Genomic DNA, 18,751 nt, shown 5'->3' on the forward strand with positions numbered 1-18,751 from the left:
GAGGACGGAGCGAGCCGTAGGAGGGTAGCGCGACACGCAGAGCCACTGGATCGTGGGACTGAGAAACCGGCCGAGTAACTGCCTACTATTTATGTCTCTCTTATATAGCCCTCTGTTTAACCTGTGGTATCACATTGCTCTTAGTGAGGCCATTTTAAACTTGTATTATTTTAATCGTAGTAATAAATTGTTAAATTTATTTGAACCTGTGTGGTTTGTTTCTGCTCTGCTCCAACCCCGATTTTAAAGAACCTGTATGTCTGTGAGTCCTAGGGCTCATTCCCTAGGTGGGGTTGTCGGCGTGCCTTTCAACATATGTTTTAGATTTTTTTTTCATTGAGAATTTTATTTGTGTACCAGCTACACGACCAACAATTTTCTGACGTTGTTGGCTGGATACTTTTTAAATATATTTTTAGTTAAACCCTTTTAATTGTGCTTTTCTCAGAACGGCCAGGGCGTCACACCACGCTCTCACCCCCACCATCTCCGACCCCTCACCTGCACTCGCGATCTGTGAGGGGGATGCGTGTCAGCTCTTCCAGAGGCAGAAGATGAGGAAGGCTCCTGGCCCCGACAGTGTGTCTCCATCCTGCCTGAAAATCTAAGCTGACCAGCTGGCCCCCATCTTCACACAGATCTTCAACAGATCACTGGAGCTGTGTGAAGTTCTCTTCTACTTCAAATGCTCCACAATCATCCCGGTCCCCAAAAAAACCCTCCATCTCTGGACTAAATGATTACAGGCCTGTCGCCCTGACATCTGTAGTCATGAAGTTCTTTAAAAGACTGGTGTTGGCCCACCTGAAGGACATTACAGGCCCCTTGCTGGACCCCCTGCAGTTTGCCTATGGGGCTAACAGGTCAGTGGATGACGCAGTCAATTTCGGACTGCATTACACCCTGCAACTCGGCTGTCCAGGGACATATGCAAGGATCCTGTTCGTGGACTTCAGCACCAAACTCACCCAGCTCACTGTGCCAACCTCCACCTGTCAGTGGATCACAAACTTCCTGACTAACAGTAGTCAGCAGGTGAGCAGGGGAACATCACATCCAGCACCTGGACGATCAGCACTGGCGCCCCCCAGGGGTGTGTGCTCTCCCCCCTGCTATTCTCACTCTACACCAACGACTGCACCTCAGGAGACCCATCCATCAAACTTGTGAAGTTTGCTGACGACACAACGGTCATCGGCCTCATCCGGGACGGTGATGAGTCAGTCTACAGACGGGAGATTGATCAGCTGACTCTCTGGTGCGGTTAAAACAACCTTGAGCTTAACACGCTCAAAACTGTGGAGATGACCGTGGACTTAGGAGGAGCCCCCCCACTCTGCCACCCATCACCCTCCTCATCAGCCCTGTGTCTGCTGTGGAATTCTTCAGGTTTCTGGGATCCACTATATCCCAGGACCTGAAGTGCGAGCTCAACACTGACACCATCATCAAGAAGGGCCAGCCGAGGATGTACTTCCTGTGCCAGCTCAGGAAGCTCAACCTGACTAAGAGCTGCTGATCCACTTCAACACAGCACCATCCAGTCTGTTCTCTGCACGTCCATCACTGTCTGGTTTTGATCTGCCACCAAAAAGGACAAGAACAGACTACAACGGACAGTCAGGACTGCAGAAAAAATCATTGTCAGGAAACGGGCAGTAAACATCACTGTAGATCCATCTCACCCCGGACACAACCTGTTCCAGCACCTCCCCTATGGTAGGCGCTACAGAGCACTTTGCACTCATCACACTATGTACATGTATGCTTGTATGTGTATGTGCACCTGTATATCACATCCACCTCCGACATGTACTGTACATAATATCAATAATGGTAATAATAATTTTTTCCTCCATCCTTTGCACATTGTTGCACTTTGTTCATTGCACTATTGCACTATAGTCTCATTCTGTCTGTTTTGTTCATAGTGTTTGTATGTGTTCTTTATACTGTAGCCTGTGTTTGATTATTATTGTCTTATTGTATTATTGTATAAGTAGGCAGATTGTGAACATTGTGTACAATCAAGAGTCAAATTCCTTGCATGTATACACATACCTGGCAATAAAGCTGATTCTGATTCTGAAGTAGTAGCATCACATTCACTCAGGATCCAGTGGCATCTTCTTACTAAGTTTCACCCATTGTTGGTAGTATAAGGCCAGGTAGCTCACCTCCAAAGGTTTGCTCTTAACCACCGGGGATTTGTTTAGGGACCATCAATACATTACTATTGTTATAATAATCTTAAGGAAAAATCATAATTTTTTTCAAAAGCTTCCATGTCATGTGACCTATGCACGCCAACCCAATGCTGAATCGTACAACTACACTAGGCAAATAAGACACACCCCTTCATATAAGTGCATATTTTATTTAATATTAATATATTTTCCAGGAGTCCCTATATCCCACGAAAAAAGCTGTTTTTTCATAAAATCCACCATTGTGTCCCTGAGCAAGACACTTAACCCCTCCAGAGGCGTGTGACCTCTGACAATTGTAAGTCGCTTTGGATAAAGAAGAATAAATGTCCAAGTTCTTCATTGCCCTCCAAATTAAAACCGTAGACACAAACTGTCATTCTCAGCCAAGAGCAGATTAGAAGCATACTCCTGCATATTCCTCCATTACAACAGCAGGAGGATTAACCCCTCCCTCACAAGGGAAACCCAGGTGCTCATCCAAGAATTTGTTGTCTCTCACCTGGACTACTGCAACTCCCTCCTCATTGCAGCCCCTCCGTTCACCATGCATGGCTCCCTGTATCCAGTTTAAGACAAGTTTACAGGGCATTGACGCAAACTACTGCTTCTTACCTTCAAGCCATGGTTGAATTTTAGACCCAGACCTCTATTTGTGCCTTCTGTCCCACCTGCTCACTGGTGGAGCTCAAACATCCTAAGACACACTGTGTAAACCACAGTATGTGGTTGTTAGGATTGACAGACAAAACAGCATACTTAAACAAGCAGCTTGAAAGACAGTGAACCGCAGACAAGTGTTTCAGGAGTGAAGCTAGCCACACTGTAACAACACATGGCGGCCTGCGAAAACTGCACTCTGGACTACTCACGTCTGGAAGAAAACATCCACCGCCTGAAGAATGAGATCCAGGAAAAGGTCAAGTTGATCGATGGCTTCTCGTCAGTCACATTGGCCCAGCTCAAGTACATCTCACATATTCAAAGCTCTTCTGCTCTGTCATCGCCCTCCCAGGCCGCGATTTGCGACTCTGCCTCCACCCTTTCATGGCTAACATCGAACGGTACTGGAGCAGGTATCGGGCCGGATACCTGTGAGGGAAATCCACTGGCTGAACATGAGTCTGACTTGATGCTGATGAGCAGCTGCACTGCAGTGGATAATGTAGAGCTGAGTACCATCTCTTCAGCAGCGCTGGGAGAAAAGCAGGCCCTAATGGGTGCCAGACCCAAGGCCACAACTTTTACCAGTACTCCCGACAGGGTGATCTCTCCGTCCCAACCTTCATGGGCCGAAGTGGTGCACGGCGGCAGGAGCTGCCCGGAGCTTACAGTATCAAAACCTCACCTAGAGCTGTCAAACCGCTACGCCACTCTGTCTGACGAGGCTGCGGTCCATCCATCGGAAGCTTCAGTAGATTTAGCCACATTTGACAGTTACAACAAAAAAGCAGTACAACTTATCAGACTCCATGAGGCCAAATAATAAACCAGTACTCCCTGTTTCAGCTGTTCTCTTTGTGAAATAATTGAAAAACAGGGCCTCTACTGTACGATGTACGATGATGATTTGTGCCAAGTACATAGGCTGGTAAAGCACAATTGGATGCCTCATTTACACCTTTTTTTTTTCATTAATAATGCATTATTATCATACTGAATGGTTTCATAAAGCAGCTTCCGAAGATATTAATAATGGCTCTTGGAGTATACTAGTAATAAATTACTAATAAGCTGAAATGCTAATAAAAATGTTTAGGGAACACATTTATGTGAAGTTTAAAATATATTTAAACTGTTCTTCAAGTATAGCACAAATGGTACATTTAAATTACAGTAAAGGTACTTAAAGTAGGTCCATTTTAACTAAGTATATTAAAATATATTGCAATTATCTTAAAGTTGACTTTTTTTGACAGCATTTCTAAAATGACACTTAACATACTCTAAGTTGTTCCAAAATACATTTAATATACACCTAGTATAGTTCAATTAAAATGTGATACGTGCATCCAAAAAAGTGTTACTTAAGTACTTTTTCACTTGGGAACACACAGAAAGAGAAGCGGTGGATATTGTAAAGCAGGTGAAGCAACGGTGAACACAGCTGTTGGTGACGATGTCATTCTACATCAGTGGTCTCTATCGGTAATTAACAACAAGTGTCCTTCACATGCGGCTCATCATCTGCTGTGAAAACGGAATTGCGGGTAAAAAACGCAAGTTCTATTAAATAAAACTGCTGACAACACAGACAGACAGGTGTAGGTGTGTGCTTCTTTGTCTGATGGGGACAAGCAAGGTGAGCAGATTACTGTGGTTTGTGATTTAACACAAAAATAAGTTGGAGAATTAAGAAGAATTAAAATGGTGTGCAATTTATTTTCAGCTTCTTCCAGTGAAAATGCTAATGTTATTTTATAATCAATGTTTCATTATGACCATACAATTGAATGGACCCCAGTTACATCTATACTGGTGCTGGTGGGGATCCTAATAAAAACAGATTTTTCCAATAAATAGTTTGTGTATGCTGTCAATTATAGTTCTTAGAAATAAATAAAATTGGAATCGGTTAAAATTAGAATTGGCATGTCAGACCTTTTAAAAAATCAGTAACTGGAAAACTGAAATCTGTGCATCTCTTAATACAGCGATAATCCTATATGTGAACCGATATTAGGCTGATATGTAAATCTACCGTTGTGTTGGTTTTTTTTGCGCATTATGATGTTAAGTTGCAGATCATGTGGCCTGCTGCCGTTAAATATCTAATATAGATAGATAGATAGATAGATGCATATATATGTATAGAGGTCCTGGATAGCTCAGTGGTTAATGCCACTGCCTTTGGTACAGGTGATCGTGGGTTCGATTATATGGATACTGGAATGCTTGGAAATGTACAAGATCAACAGGACACTAATAGCCTTCATCAAGAACTCAATGGGGATGTGGAAAACAAGTCCGGAAGCCAACTCAAAGCCAATTGCACAAGTGGAACAACCACCAGTCACCTCCTCTACATGGATGACATCAAGCTGTATGCCACTGATCCACACTACCAGGATCCACAGTAATGACATTGGAATGTCGTTCAGACTGGACAAGTGTATCAAAAAGAGGGAAGATGATCAGAACCGAGGGGACTGAACTACCAAAAGGCCACATTGCAGGTGTTCATGACAGCTACAAATATCTTGGGGTGCCGCAGGTTAATGGAAACCATGAGGATGCAGCAAGGACGTCCGCTACAACCAATTACGTACAGAGAGTAAGGCAGGTTCTGAAAAGTCTGCTGAATGGAAAAAACAAGATCCGAGCCATCACAGGGTGTCCGTGGGGTCTTAAAAAGTCTTAAAAGGTAATAAATCAATTTTGCGAAAATTAAGGCCATTAAAAAGTCCATTTAACTTGGTATTAAATTTTGAAAATATTTTTTCAATGCGAAAATCCTGTTTGTCCAAATGTTTGCTAAAGGTGTAGGTGTACGTATTTATTTATCATGCATAGCCAAAAATGCTAGACAGGCAGTGCGACAGTGTGATTTGTCTCTGTAACGTTAGGCGCAGGGATCTACCCTGTGACTCTTTAACGCTTAAAAAAATGTATCCTTATGGGCTGGGAAATGATTTACAAGTACAACCAACCGTAATCTCCCACCCCGCGGGACCCTCAATGCTAATCGTCCAAAACATAGTCGGAGTGGCGATCAGGAGTAACGGCATTAACCCGGTTGGCCAGTTGCTCTATGGCCACTTGAACAGCCTAGCTCCTGAAAAACAAGAGCGAGATGCGCCACCAGCAGCTGAATCAGTAAGACAGAAGACAACAGGGAAAGTTCAAGGATAGTCTGGGTATGGCTAACGTTAGCTGGCTATTTAGCTAAATTGGTGCCTTTTATTGAAACACATTCAACTTTTCATAAAGCCGATACTCTAGTCATTGTCACTTTCTGTGAACAGATCAATCACAGCCTGGATGGGGTGGGATTTTAAAAAAAGTTTAATGTTCTGCAACAAAGTTCATAAATGTTGAACTCAATGTTCTGCATAAATGGGTATGATATTGACAAGTTAGTAGCCTGCCCAAAATCAAGGTTGGAGACATCATGTAGCCTAGAGCATTTTTCTTGCACAAAGTAATAAATAAAAGACAACCCCAAACTGAAACAGCTGTAAGTTATATACTATTATGACATATTGAATATAGTAACATAATGAATATATTAATATCAAACTTACAGCTTACTATTAAATTAACCATATACTTTTAATTTAATGGTATAATATTATACTAATACAGTCATTTAGACTAGTACCTCCTCCAGGTTGTGCTTGTGCTACACTGTCTACACTACTAACGTTATTCATCACTCAGTTTATTCTCTTCATCTTTGTTCCCTCCTGGCCGATTTGAATTTTGTTGTATTGATCATGTGGTCGATGAAAGTTATCACACATATCATTGCAGGCAAGCTCACATTATCTAGTTTAAACCAACAAAAACACTAAATTACACTGTGGTTCATAGGTATTGAATTTTATTTTAGGATTCCTGTACACTCACCTAAAGGATTATTAGGAACACCTGTTCAATTTCTCATTAATGCAATTATCTAATAAACCAATCACATGGCAGTTGCTTCAATGCATTTAGGGGTGTGGTCCTGGTCAAGACAATCTCCTGAACTCCAAACTGAATGTCAGAATGGGAAAGAAAGGTGATTTAAGCAATTTTGAGCGTGGCATGGTTGTTGGTGCCAGACGGGCCGGTCTGAGTATTTCACAATCTTCTCAGTTACTGGGATTTTCACGCACAACCATTTCTAGGGTTTACAAAGAATGGTGTGAAAAGGGAAAAACATCCAGTATGCGGCAGTCCTGTGGGCGAAAATGCCTTGTTGATGCTAGAGGTCAGGAGAATGGGCCGACTGATTCAAGCTGATAGAAGAGCAACTTTGACTCAAATAACCACTCGTTACAACCGAGGTATGCAGCAAGCATTTGTGAAGCCACAACATGCACAACCTTGAGGCGGATGGGCTACAACAGCAGAAGACCCCAACGGGTACCACTCATCTCCACTACAAATAGGAAAAAGGCTACAATTTGCAAGAGCTCACCAAAATTGGACAGTTGAAGACTGGAAAAATGTTGCCTGGTCTGATGAGTCTCGATTTCTGTTGAGACATTCAGATGGTAGAGTCAGAATTTGGCGTAAACAGAATGAGAACATGGATCCATCATGCCTTGTTACCACTGTGCAGGCTGGTGGTGGTGGTGTAATGGTGTGGGGGATGTTTTCTTGGCACACTTTAGGCCCCTTAGTGCCAATTGGGCATCGTTTAAATGCCACGGCCTACCTGAGCATTGTTTCTGACCATGTCCATCCCTTTATGGCCACCATGTACCCATCCTCTGATGGCTACTTCCAGCAGGATAATGCACGATGTCACAAAGCTCGAATCATTTCAAATTGGTTTCTTGAACATGACAGTGAGTTCACTGTACTAAAATGGCCCCCACAGTCACCAGATCTCAACCCAATAGAGCATCTTTGGGATGTGGTGGAACGGGAGCTTCGTGCCCTGGATGTGCATCCCACAAATCTCCATCAACTGCCAGATGCTATCCTATCAATATGGGCCAACATTTCTAAAGAATGCTTTCAGCACCTTGTTGAATCAATGCCACGTAGAATTAAGGCAGTTCTGACGGCTAAAGGGGGTCAAACACAGTATTAGTATGGTGTTCCTAATAATCCTTTAGGTGAGTGTATATACCCTGCATCAACACATATAGATATGTATACATATACACCGCTGGTATAATAAACTCACCAAAGGAGGAGATAGAGGCCACTGACATCAAGACAAGAAAGCTCCTCACAATGCATGGAGGGTTTCACCCCAAATCCAGCACCCCGAGACTGTACACCAAGCGGAGCGAGGGAGGCCGAGGGCTTGTGAGTGTCAAGACCACTGTCCGACAAAGATCCAGGAGTACATCAGGAAGATGGCCACCAAAGATGAAGGGCTTAGTGAATACCTCAGGCAGCAGAAACCCGAGGGTGAGGAAAAGGTAGACGAAGAACCTTCATGGAGGGACAAGCTGCTGCACAGCATGTACCACAGACAAATAGACGAAATGGCTGATATCAAGAAATCCTACCAGTGGCTGGAAAAGGCTGGACTAAAGGACAGCACAGAAGCACTAATCATGGCGGCACAAGAACAGGCACTCAGTACAAGATCATTAGAGGCTGGGGTTTTCCGGTTTCGCCCCCAATTCCGAATGAACTGTCACATATGATAAATGGGCTGTATGTAGCACCTTTCTAGTCTTTTCAAAGTGCTATACACTACATCACATTCACCCACCTATGAGCAGAGACCCAACTGCTCATCAGAAACAGAAATTAACTAATTCACACCCTGATCCTGCTCCCACACCAGGAGCAATTTCGGGTTCCCAGCCTTCCTTTAAGGGGACGACCGTTCTACCCTGAGTCAAAGCCGCCCACTTATGCCACTTCAACACTTCCATTATTAAGGTCTATCTGAAAGTCTATCTGGTTTACATGTGCATGTGTTTCGTCCCCTTCATAGAAATCTGCAGCTTCTCTGTGGGCTGGAGAGCTAGCCTACAACAACACCCAACGCTGTATTATAAGCTGCAATACAGTCATTCTCTGGACACTGGACACACAAATGTTTATTATTAACTTGTGAAGTAACTGTTAGCAGCTATGTGTCTTTTTTTGAGGAGTTTTACATTATTCTAACTTGTGATATTAAAGTTAATATTACATGATAAAATCAGAAAATGTTAAATATTGTAAAACTTTGTCAGTGTTGAACTACCAGTAAAAATTATTAGAAAACATTCAAATTTCGTCAGCTTAGTTTTTGTCACATTATTAACACATTAGAAACTTTAATTTTGAGTGGCACCCTAATACACAGTGAGGTTAAATATATCAAAGACATACAACAATAATGATTAAACAACCAGAATGCAATCAATGGCAATAAGTTCAATGTGAATTTAGTTGGTTTACTGTGGGAAGGATTTATTCTAATGGGGCAAGAGAACTAAAACGCAAGTTATGATAATAACTCAGTTCAATTTGGCTAGGAGTTTTAGGCTAAAATGATTAGGGATTAAAGGCTAAAGTATTAACGATAAAGGATAAGATCACTTGACCACAAAATGCAGTTTGTTTGTCTTACTGCTTGTTTTCTCAGCCGGATGGTGTTCGGGTGTCGGGTCTGTGTCTTAACTTTAATATGCCTATTTGCACGTTTTAATCAAATACCCTTCCACAATGAAGCCTTAAATGTCATAAACGGTAATACTTTTCTTAGTTTTAAGCATTTGGAAAAAGGAAGGAAAACTATTAATTAACTGTTGTAATGATTACAATGGTTCGTTCGAACAACATTTCAGGATCATAGCAGATGAAAGAACTTAACTTAACACTTCCTGGATAATATTGGTTGTTAAACATTCTTACTTATAGAATATATAAGCAAGTTACACGAACATGGCATCAGATTACGAACAATAAAATACAGAATGATACATTAAAAATCACAAGGAGAGGCATTAAAACAATGACATGTAATACTTATTTTGTCCTCTGGGGGGGGGGGGGGGGGGACACTGTATCCATTTAAAACTATTGATTATTTATTAAACTCTCCACAATCCTCCAGCCTGGAAGCTTTGTTTGAAGTCTGTGAAAGATTTCTTAACTTCTTTTTAGGTAAGGTTGCCACTATCAGAGCCCATATCTCACCCCCTGCTTTTGACCCTTCCATAGTTAGCACTTGCTCAACTGTCCTCAACTAGTTTGAGCTTGTGTCACTCTCTGACCTCAAATAGTGACCCAACTAAAATCCTCATATTGTCCCACTGACACTGTGTCCCCTCACCTCTTTAAGGAAGCCTGGGTGACAATTGGCCCAAATGTCCAAAAAATCATCAATAGTACTCTGGCAGCAGGTGTCGTTCCAGCATATTTCAAATAAGAAGCTGAACCCCTGATTAAAAAAAGAAATCTGGTTTTCTGGATTCCTTGGTTTTATCCAACTACAGACCTATCTCGAAGCTTCCTTTTATTGCAAAAATTTTAGATATGACTGTACTTCTACAGCTGCAGTCTTTTTTAGATGTACATGATATTTTTGAGATTTTTCAATCTGGTTTTAAGGCATTTCACAGCACTGAAACTGCACTTTTAAGAGTTTTTAATGACCTCTTATTAACCACTGACTCTGGTAATTCTGCCATACTAGTGCTTTTACACCTCCCTCGTACCTCTACTAGAGTGTTTGAAAGATATTAAGGCCTGGATGGCTTCTAACTTTTTAAATCTAAATGAAGATAAAACTGAGGTCATTGTGTTTGGACCCAGTCAGGCCAGTGATATCCTTTCTGTTGACCTGGGCTACAGGTCGTTTTTAAGTCACTGAATGGGTTGGCACCTCACTACATCTCACAACAAAGCATTAGTTGCAACAAATTAATTGCAGAAAGGACAGTGAGCACTGATGAAGATTAAAACACTGCAAAATTAACTTATTCAGGGATTCTTCTTTTCAACACAGTTTTTAATAAGAACATGGTAATAGAACTACTCAAATAGAAGTGTCGTGCCACTAAGTAACTTAACAAAGATCATTTAATTCAAACAAGGTAATAAGTTTATAAGGGGACAATATTTGTCCACAAAAAGGAATTTGGGGCTATGTCCTTCTCTGGCATCTGGCTTTTCTCACCAGTTTCACAACTGGGTGTGATGAGTGATAGGGTCTTTGATATTTTGAGGTAACTGATAGAGGAAGTTCGTTACCATGGTTACCCTGCCTTTTTGGTCTTGGGAGTGTGGGGGTGTGGGTGGGGAAGCAGTCAGAGTTTGTTTAGTTTATGGCTGCTGAGGTCCTACCAGCCTGGTTCAGGTTGAGGTTAGTCTCTGGACAAGGTTAATATTGTCATTTTAATAGTCATGCATAGATGGCCAAAACTGCCCAAATAACACAAACCTTTCACCCCCTCCTTTGGGGTACGCCTGACCAATTATATAAATCGGTAACATTTTTTATTGGTTATACATGGTATTAATGTCTGAAATGTAAACAATAAGAAAGGAAAAGAACATTTTTTTTAATTCTCCTCGCTTGGACCCCAAGTGCACATGGGCCCCTGGGCTCATTGTTTTATTGTGTATCACACTTACTATTTACCCACCCTCTTTTATTCAAATATGTGTCTCTTCCTTTTTTGTAGGTTTCTGTTCCTCACACTTGCAAAGCATTTTCTGGCTCTTGATGTTGTGAAATGCATTTCCTTCAGATACAACAATGTCAATGTGCTGGTTAGAATACATTTTTTCATTGCAATTCACTGCTAACTGGGCTTTGTTTTAGTCCCTTCCTTTACAACTTTATAACTGGTGGGAGGAAAATTCATTTTTCCATGACCCCACTTGCAGGAGCTATCAGTGAAATCTAGAAAGTTGTAAAATTCACATCAATAGCTCTTGATTTGGAGGTATATAGTATAAAGGTTGATATTTAACTAAATTATTTTAATTGGTTCGTACATTTGACAAACTTATGTACACTATCTTCAAAGGTTTAGACAGTTGGATGTATAAATATACATTTTAATGTTTCATGTAAACCACAAAATTAGACAGTATTTTTGGATATATAAAATTAGACAGACACCTGTTTTGTCTTTGTTGAGGCTTTATTGTCGTTTATTTGTAACTAACAAGAAAGAAGCAGATGAAAAGGTGCATTATCAAACATAAGTACACATATTTGGGTTAAATTTAAGAAATTAAGAACATATACTTATTTTTGCAAACAAAGGGACAAAATATGCAATTAACTACATGCAAAATCATCATAAAATCAAATCCTTATTCACTCATGACCCGATCTGGCCTCAACCTGACTGACTGATTTAGCTTTCTTCTTCCCCATCTCTCCAAGAAGGACCCCATTTCGGGTGTAGAAGAGTTTGGTCAGAGAGGGACTCATGGGAGAGGGTGTGTACTCTTGACATCGGTTACCACTAAGACCTTCTGCGCACTCTACTATGTAGGAGAAGTAGAAGGTACCATGGTCTAACATACAAGTGTTACTCACCTTCCCACTACGCAGATTAAATGAACACTCACCAAGCAGATCACTGTTCCAGTAACTATCCTCATCATAAATACTGAACTTAAGTTTGTCTCTCATGTTGATGGTTATGGGTCCAAATTCAAATGTGTCTGACCATTTAGGATTGTCATTGTTACTGATGATGTCAGTGCGCTTATTCTGAACACCGTATGTCACCTGAACTGAAGCATCTGTCTGACTCCAGGTATCACCATACAGACCTCGTGCATAGAGGTTGAAGACCTTTAATGTTGCAAGACCTTTCCCAGAAGGACAGCAGTTGGACGCAATATTCTGATTTCTGTTGCAAACACAAGCACATGGGTCCCTTTTGTTGGACCTGTGCCCAATCTTACAGCTTTCTGAGCATTTCTTCAACACTGCATTTTTCTTGATGTACGTCTCCACCTCTTTCTTCAGTCCAGCGCTGGCAGGATGACCACTTGGCAGTATGGTGTGCAGGGGCTTTAAATTGTATCGGACCACATCAGGGATGTCTTTCAGTGAGTTAAGCCAGCTGTTATAGACAGAGGGGTTTGATTGGCCTTGAAATAGGATATCAGCTCCATCAATGTTTCCACCAGTGACCTCTGTGATACGCTCATTGAAACTGCTACTGAAACTTTGGTTAGAGCCTAACTTCTTCTTCTCTGCCTGACAGTGTGCTAATGTGGCATTAATGCTGGCACTCCTTTCAAAGCTAGCTGAGGCCTCAACTGACAAACAGTCACTGACTTCTGTTGCTGACAGTCCATTCATGGTTGCCTGGCAAGTCCTGACGGAAGTGATGGCCTTTATCTCCCCTCCCAGAGACACTTGTATGATGTAATGTGTACCATATGTGTCAATCAGATTGCGATATAGTGTCTCTGTTTTATGTGAATACGGAGGAAGGTCGTTCACGGCTGATTCAAACTCATGACTCAGTGGAGGTCTTGTTGCCAGTCTGTAGCTGTGAAGCACAGGAAGTATATAAATTAGTAAGAGTCTATCACTGCCCCATTTTATTCACATCTCACTGTTTATGTTGTTTGTTTAAGCAGAATTGCTGTAATTATGGCCAACTTCCAGAAGACTGTAAAACAAACATTTCATAATACATTCAGAGCCAAATACACAAAGTACATTCACATACTCACCGGTAGAAACTACAGTGGACAGAATGGCTTAAGAAGGTGTAGCGATCTTGTTTGGACTTTTGCATGCTAAAGGTAGATTCTCTGGAGTGGGATCCTCCTAAGCCACCACCAACTGTGACATTTGGATCTACAGGTATGTCAAGGCCAAGTGTCCAGTTATTGGACACCGATGATGTGGAATCACTGACAAGACTTTCAGCAGAGTCGTAGACTGTACTGGAGACCTTCAAACTGCACTTGGGGAGGGTTCTCCAGTCCACTACAGCAACTGGGACCTTCTGGGTCTCTCCATTCCTGTAGTTGTTTCTGTATAGCCTGCAAGTGTCATTGGCAAGCTTCCATGTTTCAGTGTCGATGACATAGGCACCTTTCCGCTCCATCGTGACAATGTCGAAGCCTTCTCCACCAGATTGTAACCAGGGACAAAGTGAGCCTTTTTACACTCCTTTGGTGTACCAATGAAGCTTACACTGGATGGCAGACACAGAGGACTCCATGCCCAGAACAGGAGCATGAGATGCCACAGCTTTGCCATCTGTGTGAGGGTTAAACAATAAAAGCAGATAAAATGTCATGGATGCAATCATCTAAACAATTCAAACTCTGAATGTAAAGTTTCAATATATTAGATGGAACTAATCTAACTAATGAATAGAAAGAATTACATGTGAAAGATTATTCAAATCAAACTATTATTTTCAGATAAATAAGACTTCTTACCGTGAGTGCTGACAGCAAGCTCTGTTCAGTAGCTTATAATATCTGACCTATGTTATAGTACTGATGTGGAGGTGGAGTCTTGATTGCCTGTGTAATTGTCACACATTATTTTCACCATCTGCATTTAGCAAATGTGTTATAACTGCTGCAAAAATGTGGACGTTACACCCTATTAAGATGAACCATAAGATGAAACTAAAATGGCTGCATGGGGAAACTGGTGTTTTTTTGTAACACCTTAACATGTAACAGCATTAAAAATGTATTAAGCATATGTAGCTATAGAAGGAAAGTAGTAAACTTAAAATGATAACATCTGAATTATAAACGTAAAAATGTAAAAAATTAGTGCTGTGATTACTGTATGAACGTCAGATGTCCAAGATGTCCAGCTCAAATGTATAACTACGAACAACGAGCTGCAAATGTTTTTTACAAAGATGTTATGGAGCTACAAAAAATGTCCCAAATAAATGTAATGTAAGTGCCGAATCTAAATTTTAAACCTAGAAGTTGTCAAATTGAAATTTCTTGTGCCCTGTCTAAAGGTGAGTAAGGCGAGATAAAATCCTCCTCCCTAGATGCATGATGACCTGAGATCTTTTATAACTGTGTACATTCAAAAATAAATTAAAAGGTTTTTTGTTTTGTCAGGCTTATGATAAATTATTGTCATTGTGTGTTGGGTGTGGGGGAGATGGTCCAACTACCATGCACCTACTTGAAATGTAAGGGTTGGCAATGTCTATTGAAAGGTGGGTGGTGAATAAAATATGCTACATAAATAAAATTGCCTTGCCTTGAACTGAACATATTTTGGCATTTCCACAAGTAGCCTACTTAATTTTTCAGCTCCAGAGGTTGCCACTTAAAACTTCATTCAACAAGGCCCAAACAAAGAAGCACTGAACACAAAATAGGTTAGTAACCTGTGATGAGTAAACATGTTTAGCTCAGCATTGGCCATCTAACGTTAGCTTGCTTCTTGCTTTAGCTACAACCTAAGGCAGCTTTACTCCGACTGTCCTTCGTTATGAAAGATGAATGAGCGTTTGTTTACTTGCCATACTTATGGTAGTCGATTAACGTAATCATTTACGTCCTGCTGGCTGCCATCACGTTAATTAATAATGTTGGCTGCAAACAGGCTACAGGTTTATTGTTAATCTTGTAATGTTACTGTTTTATTTGTTTAGTTTAGTTAATTTAGTAACGGTACTGGGTTTGAGAGTCTGGGGGGGGGGGGGGGGTTGACTTACAGTAGTCAATAAGCTGTCATTAATTGCATTGCACATTACGTGGTTGTGCTCTGTAAGTGAAAAACAGGTTACACTTACAGAAACCCTTATAGCTACGCAGTTTTATAAGCAGCCTGGATTGAACGCAGCAGGGGATGCAACGTTCATTATAACCACGAGCAACTTGAGACTTGACTTGGACTCTAGCTCAAAGACTTGAGACTTGACTTGGACTCTAGCTCAGTGACTTGTGAGCATCTCTGATTGGAATTTTGAAAGACTTGCATACATTTGCATCACTCTGGTACAAAGCCTGCACCACTACTCAAACTCAAAAGTTTGTACTCAATCTCATACACTTGACACAGTGACTCACTCCAACCCAAAATGAGAAATTTACAGTACAAAACACTGTACCATGGCCTCAAGACGTGGAAATGCTGAATTGGACTTTAGGCTGTGTGAAGGCTACAGTACCACCCACAGTTCACAGAGAGGGGCATGGTCATAAGCCATCTTCAGCTCCATAAAGCACATGTAGACAAATGCATAAACTATAATGATACTTCCAGCATCCTTGCAAGAGTAAAGAGCTGTTTACTGTTCCATAATCCATAATAACAATTTTAACAACCCTGGCATTTACTTTCCCATTGAGATATCACAGCTCCCCTTTTTAACATTATTGTCAACAGTGACCAACTCAGACAGCAAAGAACTGGATGTGACCGTAGACACAAACTGTCATTCTCAGTCAAGATCACATTAGTAGCGTGCTCCTGCAGATTCCTCCATTACAACAGCAGGAGGATTAACCCCTCCCTCACAAGGGAAATTCAGGTGCTCATCCAAGAATTTGTTGTCTCCAACCTGGACTACTGCAACTCCCTCCTCATTGGAGCCCCTGCAATTGCCACTAGACTTCTGCAGCTACTCTGAAATGCTGCTACCTGTCTGATATTCAAGCTCTACAAGTTTTATCACAACTCTCCACTTCTCTGTTCCCCATACATGGCTCCCTGTTCGAGTTTGTATCCAGTTTAAGACAATTTTACAGGGCATTGAAGGGAACTACTGCTTCTTTGAAGCCCTGATCAAACTCTAGACTCTGACGCAACCCATGCGCTCTTCTGCCTTTATTGTCCACCCTTTCATTCTTAGGACCCTGTGGTAGATTAACTTCCCACTGCAAAAGTGCTAACTAGTGGGACTACATTCTCTCCCCTTGATATTTGATGACATTTACTGTGTTCCAATCATGAGTTAGTGCACATATGGTGACTCGCTTGTAGAGGTGGCAGTCTGGAAGGACTTGGCTGTAACATCTCTCCATGCGTTTGTGCGTGTGTGTATTTCCTGTGTATTACTAACATTATGTTAGTATGTTAACAACAGAGTGAAAAAACATTGAATTTCTTTTTTTAAAATAAATTATGTCTTCTTCTTCTTGGACAATGTAAAGGATCAAACAATGTTGCAATAATGAGGTAAAACAGTTTTACCAGTTAACTGATCAGACTCCGCGAGGCTAAACTCTAAACCAACAGCCTATTCATTTAACTATATGTGAAATTAATGAAAAACACAGGCCTCTACTGTATGAACTCAGATTTCTGCTGAGGTCACACTGAGTGCCAGGTACATAGGCTGGCAAACACAATTGGATACCTCATTTATACCTGACATTAACATGTTATCTCTATCTGAATATGTTCTCTGGATGTTGCCATCTAATGACAGGCCTTTGTGTTTATACCAAGTATAAATAAACATTCTTGTCACAGCTAGATCCAGAGGTCAGGACCTCTGTGACCTCATAGCTGGTCACAGAGGTCAGGTATAGCCTATCAATAAAAACATTCTAATAACAAGATCAACTCCAATAAAGGCTTTAGGACCATGTGGAGGCAGCTGAATACACTGTTGCAACCCTGACAGTGTTGGAGCCCTAAGCAAGATTTTAGATTGACTACCCTGGACTTTAATAGCTCCTCTGTTTTAGCAGGTATACTGCACATGTTCAAAGCTTTCTGCACATTCAAATCTATTCCACATATCTGTGTTCTCTGATATGTCAAGGAAAAAGTTGTTGCCTAATATTACAAGACGTCATCATTTAATGAGAATTCATAATATTTTTACTACCTGTCCTATACTCTGTCCATTAGCCTGCATTATTGCTCTGCTGATATGGGAGTATCCCTTTCAGACTATCTGACGGACACAGAACTGGATGAGACAAGGAGGTGGAAACCGAAACTAACTGAAAACAGTTCTGTTCAAACTCACCACAGATCCACAAAAATGTTAATCTCAGCACTTCCGATAAAGTGCAGCTCGCAGTCCCAAATACCAGATTCAGATTCATTCAGTCATATACACAAAATAATGTTTTGCAAGTTTAAAGACTTTCAGTGCAATCAATACATAAACAAATATAAAAACAATAACCATTGCAGACTCAAAACTTAGAAAATCTGTCTAAATCCAGTGTCTAGTGTTGTTTTGGCCCTCCTGAAGTCGATAATCATCTCTTGTCTGTGTTGAGGGTGAGGTTGTGGGATTTACACCAGGTTGTCAGATGCTCTTTCTTGTACGCCGACTCATCCTCGTTGCTGATGAGGATTACTACCGTCGTTTTCTGCCAGTTCTGACAGTCTGCCTTCTCTGTGTAAGGAAGTACATAGAGCAAGTTTACACCTCGGTTTTTACATTTTTATTTTGCAAGACTCTACCAACTACATTGCCACTCGGTCACAAACTGGCTGTGACTCACAGCATGAGGTGGATCCACTTGATTACTATCACAGCATGTGCTAGTGTTGCATCGGACGCGGGTAGAATAGATTCCCGTCAAGTCAAAAACTTTCTTGCGGCACCCTTCTGATATTTTATTTTTTATTTTATTTGGAGCAAAAATGTCCATGCAGGTGCGGGTTTCTAAATCTGAGAAAATAATTATTTGGGTGGGGCAGGTGGAGGATTTTTCTGTAGGCCTACATGCGGATTCAGATCATGTCAGAGCTGATCCACGCATCACAACAATTCGGCGCTATAATTGTGACTGAGTGCAAACAGCTGCTGAAATGATTTGGCTGTAATACCAACCAGAGCATCACCTGCATGAAAGGCACCCGAGTTTGCAGTTAGCCGAGAAAGGCAACAGTTGAGTGTTACATAGTGCCCAGAGAACCTGAAATGGAAAAGGCAGAAAAGAAAGAGTACCTCTTGTGTGAGATGTTTTGTCAGCTATTTGGTGGATTACCA

At 41.2% G+C, this 18,751-nt stretch overlaps 1 protein-coding gene and 1 pseudogene across 4 annotated transcripts in view; one reads left to right on the forward strand and one right to left on the reverse strand.

Moving 5' to 3' along the window:
* The window catches only part of rptor (regulatory associated protein of MTOR, complex 1), a 239,276-nt gene that overhangs the window by 144,749 nt on the left and 75,776 nt on the right, over window positions 1–18,751 (forward strand). The window lies entirely within an intron of this gene.
* LOC119899740 lies at window positions 12,074–14,062 on the reverse strand (annotated as a pseudogene).

Source organism: Micropterus salmoides, unplaced genomic scaffold (genome assembly GCF_014851395.1).
Source record: "Micropterus salmoides isolate LMB-PRFRI ecotype aquatic unplaced genomic scaffold, ASM1485139v1 Ms_hic_scaffold_12, whole genome shotgun sequence".
NCBI lineage: Eukaryota > Metazoa > Chordata > Actinopteri > Centrarchiformes > Centrarchidae > Micropterus > Micropterus salmoides.